This window comes from Miscanthus floridulus, chromosome 5 (genome assembly GCF_019320115.1).
Source record: "Miscanthus floridulus cultivar M001 chromosome 5, ASM1932011v1, whole genome shotgun sequence".
Classification (NCBI taxonomy): Eukaryota; Viridiplantae; Streptophyta; class Magnoliopsida; order Poales; family Poaceae; genus Miscanthus; species Miscanthus floridulus.
The window spans coordinates 59,057,898-59,069,292 of record NC_089584.1 but is presented as its reverse complement, the minus strand read 5'-3'; the positions used below and the strand labels follow the sequence as shown (position 1 = coordinate 59,069,292).

General features: G+C 40.4%; 1 non-coding gene across 1 annotated transcript; it reads left to right on the top strand.

Moving 5' to 3' along the window:
* Nucleotides 1–2,624: 2,624 nt before the first annotated feature.
* On the top strand, nt 2,625–2,731 carry LOC136455641 (small nucleolar RNA R71). Its single transcript, XR_010759125.1, has one exon. It is a non-coding gene; the product is annotated as a small nucleolar RNA R71 (small nucleolar RNA).
* The last annotated feature ends 8,664 nt before the right edge of the window (nt 2,732–11,395 follow it).

Below are 11,395 nucleotides of genomic sequence, written 5' to 3'. Positions count from 1 at the left end.
TACAAAATAGACAAAAGAAAACACAACTCGTGGAATGGGATTAAGAGAATAAAAATGTTAACGGTTAGCCATCCAAAAGTCAGTCGTCCAGAGGGTTAGTTGTCCGAGATTGCCTAAAGAATTTTCTAATCAATATTTTGGCATTACTTCTACCCTAATTCTTTTTAGTTTTCTCTCTTGATTTAGACAACACTATTGCTCTTAAACCCTCTCTTTCTTGCTCAAATTTTAGCAGCACCTCTCTCTCTCTCTTACTCAAGATTTTAGCAACACTTTCACTCTCAACTTTCTCACCGTTTTCTCTCACTCCAAAATTACTTCTACCAAGAGAATTTTAAACTACGAGATTGGGAATTGGAAATTTGAACTCAGGAAGCTGGATTGCAGCGTGAGTGAGTGAGTTGAGCAGCCAAGAGGGGAGGTATTTATATGGGAGAGAGCAGTAGGCTGGCCGGCCAAGTGGTGGGGCCGGCTGGCCCCACATCATGGCCAAATGGCCTCTCCATTTTCCTGATGATCTCTTACTTTGTGGTTAAGGAAAATATATGCTCCTTTGGTGCTTCTTTCGGTGGAGATACAACTAGAATGGCTGGTGGAGAGATGATGGAAGTGATAGTGGTGGTTGAGTGGAGATGGAGGTAGAAATGGAGGTGATGGTGGAGGTAGAAGTGATGGGTAGTGGTTGAGTGGGTCCCATGTGTCCCCATATTTCTACCGTATACACATGTATATAAATGCAAAATAAAAATATTTTATGATACTATGAAATATAAGAAGGTGAATGATGGTATTTTTAAATTTTTATGCCTCCTTGGTAAATATTTCTTATGGGTTTTTATGCTCTGTAAAAATTATTCACATGGGGCTTGAATTTTTATAATGCCATGATGAGTATTTTTATTTTATTTTTCTAATGCAGGTGTTGAAAAGTAAATATGTCGAAGTAAAATATAATGCAAAAAATGATTATAGATAACTACCAAGTTACCTTCCGACGAGGGTTCAGCATTTTAAGTCCACCAAACCGGATTTCTCTGTTCGCGTTTATTCTTTGGATGCATCCTTCGGTCCTAAAGATGGAGACCTTGATAGATGAACTTGTTTCTTACACCATTCGAAATTAGAGCATTGTTCTGGTCTTGGTTTGAAAGCGAATCATTCTTCCTTGCCATTGATATGGAATTCAATTTCTCCAGCTTCGACATCAATGTGCGCATTTATAGTACTCAGGAAGGGTCTCCCAAGTATGAGGGGTGTCTTCATGTCCTCCTGCATGTCAAGTACTACAAAATCCACAGGAAAAAAGAAGTTTTGTATTTGTACCAGAATATTCTCAGCAATTCCTATAGGGTAGCAGACCGATTGGTTGGCTAGTTGTAAACACATCGATGTTGGTGTAAATGTTAAGTAGTTGAGCTTGTCGAAGACCTTCTTGGGCATGACACTAACGCTTGCTCCAAGATAGCATAACGCATTCTCAAAGTTCTGGCTTCCGATTGATCAATCGATAGTGGGACACCCTGGACCCTTCTTGACAGGTGATGTATTTAGGATGGCCACACTACACTCCTTCATTAACTTGATTACTTCAGCGGTGGGCAGTGGTCTTTTGTTGTTGAGGATGTCTATGAGGTACTTCACATAGGTGGGTACCTGTATGGCATCTAGTAGAGGAATATTGATATATAACTTTTGAATTACCTCCACAAACTTACCAAACTGCTCATCCATTTTGGCATTCGTTTTTTGCGTGGAAATCGTAGGAACATAGTGTCATGAAAATCTCATTGTAATTCTTGCTCTTATGGCTCAACTTCTTCAACTTCATCGTTTCTCTTCTCCTCTTCCTACATTACCACTTGTGTCTTACCTGTCCTTGTCAGATACGGTGGATCACGAGTCGACTTGCCACCTCTTGTGGTTATAGCGTTGACCTTTTCAAGGTTAGTAGCAAAAGGCAGAACAATAGCCAACTAGGCTAATTGAGATTCTATCTTTTTATTATAGCTAAGTTGGTCTTTTATGGTAGAAGAAAAACTATCCATTTTAATATTTATGTTTTCTATGACCTTATCATTAAAAGCAAGCTTTTTAGAAATATTCTCATTAATCCTAGCTTGTTCTAAGATTAAGTCTCTTACGGATAGTTGCTTGGGATTAAAAGAATTATAATTGTTACCAGGGTACTTACCTTGGTAAGTTGACCATTGTTGATTCCATCCTTGTCTCTGTTGTTGTGAACTAGAATTGTTGCCAATGATGTTTACATCCTCTTGATATTCAGGGAATTCAACCCCCAAATATTCTCTACATGTGTTTTGAGCATTGAAAGCATCTTGAATGGCCTGACGATCTCTCTTGTAATTAGCTCACTATTCGAGCCAATTCAACAGTACGTCCATCTTGGTTGACAATGCATACACCTCTTCTACTACTTCTTCACTCTTATTGCATGATTGGATGTTGCATGATGACCGGCCTTGATTAGAGGCTATCTTCTCCATAAGAGTTTTAGCTTTTACAAGGGTGTGACATAAATGATCCTCCAGCAGTAGCATCAAGTTGTTCATGAGCTTTCTGAGTTAATCCATGGTAGAGACTTTGCATGAGCAACCAATCTTCCATTCCATGGTGAGGATAATCTAAAATATATTCTTGGAAATGTTCCCATGCTTCTAGAATGGTCTCTCCCTTCTGCTGTTGGAAGTTGAAAATCTTTCCTCTTAAGGCATTGGTCTTGCCTACTAGGAAGAACTTTTCTAGGAAGGCCTTTGAACACTTTGTCCATGTATTGATGTTGTCTTTGTTGGTGTAGAACCATTGCTTCGCATTTCCCACTAGTGAGAATGGAAACAAGCGAAGTAGTATGATGTCTTGAGCAACGTCCTTGACGATGATTGTGCTATTGATCTCTAGAAAATTCTAAAGATGAGCACTAGCATCTTCATGTGCCTTTCCACTAAATGGGGTAGCTTGCACCATGTTGATGAGGCTTGGCTTGAGCTTGAACTCAAGGTTGTTGGTTTTGAGTTTTGGTCCAATGCAAATGTTCTCGATGCTCAGAGCAGAGAACTAACGCAGAGTTTTGTCAGCCATAGCTCAGAAACTGGTGTTGAGCTTTGATGAGGACATCACTCTTTCAGATGCACCTACTGATCCTCCAACCATTATGCAAGGTTCAATGATCCGAGCTCGAATGCGTCAACTCAATTTAGAGGTGAGCTCGTTCTTAAGCGATCATTTTCATACTTTTGAGAATAGACTACTACCTAATGATGTTATCTTGCTTAGGAACATTTGAGAGGGTCATGAAGGACTTAGAGGAAGTGGTGGAGGTGATGATGACTAGCAAGGACGTCCAACACAAGCCGGAGGCCCAGTCCAACATGAATTCAAGTCTGCCTTAAACTGGTCACCTAGGACGCATCCGGACTCCGTTTTCGATGATCCACATATGGATAGAAAGCTAATTTGATAAGGAAGCCAATCCAAGTGGTTTCACATCAAAACCTCTTCGGAATCAAAAGGAATCGTCAAAACAACTCAGCATCTAGGATCTGCCAGGGTGCTGCGACACCTTCTTTTGGTCCGTTGGACTGTGTATCGTGTTTGGGCCCATTAGGGGGCACGTCCAGGGTAGGCGATGACCCTAAGACCTTTATAATCATGCGCCACCATAGTCATTAGGTTTTAGGGTTTTGCTTAGATTATTCTATCAAGAACAGTTTCGCCGTTCATCGGTTTGTGAGACCCCAACTTTGTGAGATAATCATTCATCTGCAATTTGATTGTGTTCTTTCTTGTTCTTGCTTGTGTTCTTCGTTGCGCAGGCAAGGATTAGCCTTCTTGGCAAGGTCAACCTGGTCTATGACTTGGTTGATAACCAGAGGAGCTATGGTGCTAAGATTGCAGGGTTCGATCTTTCGATCTGAAGCCGGATCTGTGTGTCATTCTCCGCCACAACGATAGTTATCATCACCTGACGGAAGATCGGGATCCCCGTCTCCATTAAGTGGTAATCAGAGCTAAGGTATATCATTAGGTTTACTTTTATTCTCTAGTTTTGAGTGTTTTGCATTCGTCCCATAGTCCAGTGCCATACTCGTTTTTCCTGTCCTAGAACCTTCCACGCCATAGCCTTTGCATATTTTAGTTTCAGAGTCCGTCGTGTTGAGTTTGTGTCCTGGTCGAGATCTTGTTGCTGGTTAGGTCATGTTAGAGTCAAGTTTGTGTGTTTTCCCCCATCGTTTCCATCAAATCTTTGCTGTTATGACTAGTTTTGTGCACATTGTTCCCGTTTTGTTCTCTAATTTGGAGCCAATTCTTAAAACTGGTCTAGTTTTCACATACGAACTCCGATTTCGATGTTCCATATATCAAAATCGATCAGAAAAATTTTTTAGATCCATCCACCCTTGACCTTGCTGGGGTTCGAAAGTTTTAGATTGGTCAAAAAGTGGTCACAAGATCCTCTTTTCGTGGTCACAAGGTTTTTGTCGATTTTGAGCAAGTTTTCTAAAAATTCCACAGGCCACGTCTTTCACTTGTTTCAGCTCATATTTTTTGTGGTTACTTATTTTGTGCTCCTAAGTAAAGGAAAAATATCAAAAAAAAATTAAAATAAAAAAGTCAAAATTTTCCAAAAAACAACGACAGCCCAAAAAATAGAAAAAAAGAGGGGCAAAAGAGGAACAATATTTAGAGGAGCACATAGAGAAGACCAAAGTGAGCTGTGTTAGCGTGTGCTATCTGGTTCCTTGTTTGTATTGTTGTTTCCATCCACCATATTTGTTTTTCATACACCTGTCACCTTGCTATCCACCATACTTTTGTCACACACCTAGTACTTGGAATATTTTAGACCAGCAACAAGAACAAGTACTTTGGACTATAATTCAGCATTACTTTGTGTTACTAACTTGTGTGCCAGATATACATATTACTCTTTGTGTGCCTTCCAAGCTCCACAAACTCTTTAGATCAGTACAGACAAAGGGCCTTGCAATCTCGATACCACTGCCTCACAGGTATCACGAACCAGCCGTCGGTTGTACCGCCCACTGCTTGTGTTGGTAAGAACTTTGTAAGATCTTGGTAAGACGCTTCCACTTGCTGTGAAAAGTGACACCACTGCAACCACGTAGTCATTTGGTAGGGATAACTTTCACTGTTTGTTCCTGTTTTTGTGTTTTCAATGGCAGGAGGTGAATAGACTGGAGATAACAATCCTAAGGGTTTCAATGAGTGTGTCAGTCAAGAGCAACTATAAGCTATTGTAGATGATGCCCAAAAAAGGATGAATGAGGCCATCAGGAAGGCCATCACTAATGCACTCATTGAACTCAACATTGGCAATAGCATGGAGAGATTGGACAAGCGAATTTCTACGCTAACCGACAAGGTTACTGAGTTGGAAACCTTTGTGGTGGGCAACAACGACGTCTTCGGCAGCAACACCGATGGTCAAGACATGGTATATGATGCCAATGGGAACATAGGTCGAGCAGCTTTCTAACAAGAGAGATTACGACAACGTCTTCGCCACAACATGACAGGTATGGGTGGTGACCACCACCACCACCATCAAGGTAATAGTCACCGTGTGCCCGATGATCCTTATGCTAAAATTAAGTTCACAATACCATCTTTTTTGGGTCATTATGATGCTGAGGGATATCTTGATTGGGAGATGATGGTAGAACAAAAGTTTAGTGCCCACCTTGTACCTGAGCAGCATAGAGTTAGACAAGCTACTAGTGAGTTTAAGGATTTAGCCATTATTTGGTGGAATGGGCTAGCTGCATATAATGCTTTACCTGGTACGTGGGAAGAACTTAAGGTAGCTATGTGTGATCATTTTGTTCCTCCTTCTTATCATAGATACTTGAGTAAGAAATTGATGCATTTAGAACAAGGAGATAAATCTATACAAGATTACTATGATGAGCTCCAAAAGGGATTGATGCGCTATAGTGTTGTGGAGGGAAATGAAGATGCCATTTGTCGTTTTTATTCAGGTTTGAGGCGTGAGATTCAGGACATTGTTGATTATAAAGAATTTAACACTGTCAACCAGTTGTTTTAGTTTGCTATGCTTGTAGAAAAGGAATTGCAGGGGTGTGAATAGCAGGGCAAGAGCAAGGTCAGCACCAGCACATACACACCACGCTCGGCACCATCTTTAGGGCTGAACAAGCCAACCACTTTTCGGGCACCTCCACCAGCGAGCAAGTGACTAGTAGCCTCTGGAGTTTCCACTACACCTAAGGCACCTCCCGCATGACCTTCAGATTCAGGTAAAAAAATTTTGCTGGTGCCTACCAAGAGTTCCTCATCCGTTGCATCAACGGGACGCACTTTGGGTATTCAGTTCCACCGCTGCCATGGAATTGGCCATGTGCAGAAGGACTGCCCAAGTCAGTGGGCATATATTGCTACAGAAGATAGTTACATCAGCACCTCTAACATTGAGGATGAAGAAGACCAAGATGCAGATGAGGACGACGGCGAAGTCCTTGGTGACGAGGCCACGGTGGCCTATAGGAGCATCATTGTACAGTGGGTGCTTAGCTCACAAGTCCAGTAACCTAAGAAGCTACAACGCCATAACTTGTTCTAGATTTTCTTCGTCATCAACGACCGTCGAGCACGTGTCATTATTGATGGAGGTAGCTGCAACAATTTGGTGAGTTCTAATTTGGTCAAGAAGCTTGGCTTGACCACACGCCCACACCCACGTCCATACCATATTCAGTGGCTAAATGATTATGGTAAAGCAAAGGTAACACAAACTTGCAGAGTTTTATTTTCCATTGGTTCTTATGCTGATTTTGTTGATTGTGATGTGATACCTATGCAAGCTTGTTCACTCTTATTGGGTCATCCTTGGGAACATGATAATGATGCTACACACCATGGTAGAAGTAATAAATACACTTTTGTGCATAAAGCAAAGAAAATTACTTTAGTACCTTTGACCCCTGCTAAAATTATACAAGCTGATAGAGAACGCGCTGCTAGTTTCAATGATGTTCAATCTAAAAATCAGCAAGTTGCTAATTCTATTTTCCCACCTAAAAAGGATAAGTCTACATCTATTTCTAAGGCTGAGGGGATTAAATTGAAGGGTGGTGTTATGCTTGCAACAAAATGTGACTTTGCTGAAATTTCTGATGATGATATTTGCTATGCTTTGGTATGCAAACGAGCTATGTTTTCGCTTGATGATATTGTTAGTTCGGTACCTCCTACTGTCACTAACCTTTTGCAGGAGTATGAGGACATTTTTCCAGCTAAGATACCCCTGGGGCTGCCACCTATGAGAGGGATAGAGCATCAAATCGATTTAATTCTGGGAGCGACCTTGCCCAACCGAGCTGCCTATCAAACCAATCCTGAGGAGACTAAGGAAATTCAGCGGCAAGTCCAAGATCTTTTGGACCGCGGGTATGTACGTGAAAGCCTTAGTCCTTGTGCTATTCTAGTACTTTTAGTTCCTAAGAAAGATGGAACTTGGCGTATGTGTGTTGATTGTAGAGCCATCAATAATATTACTATTCAGTATCATCATCCTATTCCTAGGCTAGATGACATGCTTGATGAGTTGTGTGGTTCTATAATTTTCACTAAGATTGACTTGCGAAGTGGCTACCACCAAATTAGAATGAAACTTGGAGATGAATGGAAAACTGCGTTTAAAACCAAATTCGGGTTGTATGAGTGGTTAGTAATGCCTTTTGGTTTGACAAATGCACCTAGCACTTTCATGCGCTTAATGAATGAGGTTTTAAGAGCTTTTATTGGACATTTTGTGGTAGTTTACTTTGATGATATATTGATTTATAGCAGGTCTTTTGATGAACATATGGGTCACTTACGTGCTGTTTTTAACGCTTCACGTGATGCACGTCTATTTGGTAACCTTGAGAAGTGCATTTTTTGCACGGATCGAGTTTCTTTTCTTGGCTATGTTGTAACTCCATAGGGAATTGAGGTGGATGAGATGAAAATTGAAGCCATAAAGAGCTAGCTGGTTCCCCAAACCATCACATAGGTGAGGAGTTTTCTTGGTCTTGTAGGATTCTACCGCCGCTTCATCAAAGATTTCAGCACCATTGCTGCCCCATTGCATGAGTTGACAAAGAAAGGAGTGGTGTTTCATTAGGGAGAGGCACAAGAGGAGTCCTTTGACACTTTGAAGGACAAGTTTACACATGCACCATTGCTGCAACTTCTAAATTTTGGTAAGACTTTTGAGCAAGAATGTGATGCTAGTGGAGTTGGTATTGGTGGTGTTTTGATGCAAGAGACGTGGTGTCATTATTTGTGGCCTAAAGAATTTGTTATTCATTCTGATCATGAATCGCTTAAGTATCTTCACTCTCAAAATAATCTGAATCGTAGGCATGCTAAATGGGTAGAATTTATTAAACCTTTTCCTTATATTATCAAACACAAGAAAGGGAAGGATAATGTGATTGCTGATGCTTTGTCTAGAAGATATACATTGCTATCCCAACTTGATTGCCAGATTTTTGGTCTTCAATCCATTAAAGAACAATATGCGCTTGATCCTGATTTTAAGGATGTGTTGCTTAATTGTAGAGAGGGACGCACATGGAATAAGTTTATGATCAGCGATGGGTTTTTGTTTAGAGCTAACCGCCTATGCATTCCAGTTAGTTCTGTTCGTCTTTTGTTGTTGTAGGAGGCACATGGAGGTAGATTGATGGGACATTTTGGTGCCAAAAAGACAAAGGAGGTGCTGTCCACACACTTCTTTTGGCCAAGGATGAGGCGAGATGTAGAGCGGTACGTGGCTCGGTGTGCCACATGTAAAAAAGCTAAGTCGTGGTTGAACCCACATGGTTTGTATATGCCTCTTCCTATTCCTTCTACTCCTTGTGTAGATATATCTATGGATTTTGTGTTAGGATTGCCAAGGACTAAGAGGGGGAGGGATAGTATTTTTGTGGTGGTTGATCGTTTTTCTAAGATGGCACATTTTATTCCTTGTCATAAGAGCGACGATGCTGTTCATATTGCTGACCTTTTCTTTCAAGAAATCATTCACTTGCATGGTATATCTTCTACTATTGTTTCATATCATGATGCAAAATTCTTGAGTCATTTTTAGCGCACGTTGTGGAATAAATTGGGGACCAAGCTACTGTTTTCTGCAACATATCATCCCCAAACTGATGGGCAAACTGAGGTTGTGAATCAAACATTGTCCACCATGTTGAGAGCCATTTTGAAGCGTAATTTGAAGATGTGGGAAGAGTGTTTGCCGCATATGGAGTTTGCATATAACAGGGCGGAACATTCCACCACCAAGGTAAGTCCTTTTCAGGTAGTGTATGGTTTTAACCCCCATGCTCCTATTGATCTTTTGCCTTTACCTACCACTAAGAGAATACATAGTGATGCTAGAGAGCGTGCTGATTTTATTCATAAGTTGCACGAAACAACTAAAGCAAATATTGAAAGAATGAATGAAAAGTATAGAATTGCTGGTAGTAAAGGTAGAAAAGAGATTAAACTTGAACCAGGTGATTTGGTTTGGTTACATTTGAGAAAGATAGATTTCCTGAGCTGTGTAAGTCTAAATTAATGCCAAGAGTAGCTGGTCCTTATAAGATTATTGAGAAAATAAATGATAATGCATACAAACATGAGTTGCCACCCGAGTTTGGGGTTAGTCCCACATTTAACATTGTAGATTTGAAAACCTTATTTGGGAGAAGAAGATGAGCTTGAGTCGAGGACAACTCCAATTCAAGAGGGGGAGGATGATGGGGACATCACTCTTTTAGATGCACCTACTGATCCTCCAACCATTATGCAAGGTCCAATGACCCAAGCTCGAATGCGTCAACTCAATTTAGAGGTGAGCTCGTTCTTAAGTGATCCTTTTCATACTTTTGAGAATAGACTACTACCTAATGATGTTATCTTGCTTAGGAACATTGGAGAGGGTCATGAAGGACTTAGAGGAAGTGGTGGAGGTGATGATGACCAGCAAGGACATCCAACACAAGCCAAAGGCCTAGTCCAACATGAATTCAAGTCTACCTCGGCCTCAAGGACCAGTCTGAAGCTGGATCTGAAGAGGAGCTATGGTGCTAAGATTGCAGGGTTCAATCTTTCGATCTAAAGCTAGATCGGTGTGTTATTCTCTGCCACAACGATAGTTACCATCACCTGATAGAAGATCGGAATCCCTGTCTCCATTAAGCTTCCTTTTTGATATGGTTGATTCTGATTGGAAGTTGTTAGTGAATCACAACCAATTCTGTAATACCCTATATAAGATATGAATAATGACAACAAGGGCAAGCCTGCTAAAGTAGAGTTGTTATGATATTATCAATAAGTATTTATTTGATCAATTCTCCATAGCCATGTGCCCTCCCCAACTACGGCACCATAAATGCTTATTGACATTTCTTAGCATCAGTCTTTACTAAGTTGTCATCCCTAGCATGATGCTAGAAATGTGTGGTTAGTAATTATTAATGACACTTGTAAATTCAGAGAAAATTATATATGTTAAAGTAAAGTATCCGCAAGTGCATAGATAATATACCATTGTAGCATTTCACATGGGAGTATACAGAGTATCATTATTTATATTTTATCCACAGAGAGGAGCTATGGGATTGTTGGCATAGAGATATTGACAAATATGTATACTTATGATAAAACCACTCTCATGCTATGGCAGGGGTAAGTCAAATGATAAATAAATGATAAGTGTGAAGCATTGATAATAATTCCACAAATAGAAATAGAGACTCATAAAATGTAGTATGGCTAGGCAGGAGATTCGGTAAGAGCAAAAGATTCCTAAGTCAATCCTTATTTACTAAGTCTTTTATATACCCAAGTATATACACTCTCATCTATAACATAATTAACTTTGGATCTATGCATAAGGAACATTACTAAGGAAGATCAAGAATAGAGCGTGTCTCCCTTCGCAACCATGTTCTACTTGCTCTACAAACAGGGAGTAGACTACAAAGGACTCAACAGGAGTGTCATATCCGCGATCTACCACATGACCTAGAGTGCAGAATGCATCCACAGGTAAACAATATCTAAGCACCATGCTTACATAATGTCGACCACTTAACCCACGCGTGTCTTGGGCTAAGCGCTTTGCGAACATATGCATAAACTCATCATCAATCACAACTATATCAAGTATATAACTAGAGTAAACTTGGAACATAATAAATAGCAACATAATATTGAAGTAGCACAAAGTCATAAACAAAGAGATACAATGGCTATACTAGTCTCTAGACAGTGGATCCGGAATCCTGGGCAATAGCCCACACTCTACTTGAACCTTGCTGGCTAGCCTATACTAGAACTTTGAAGAATTGGA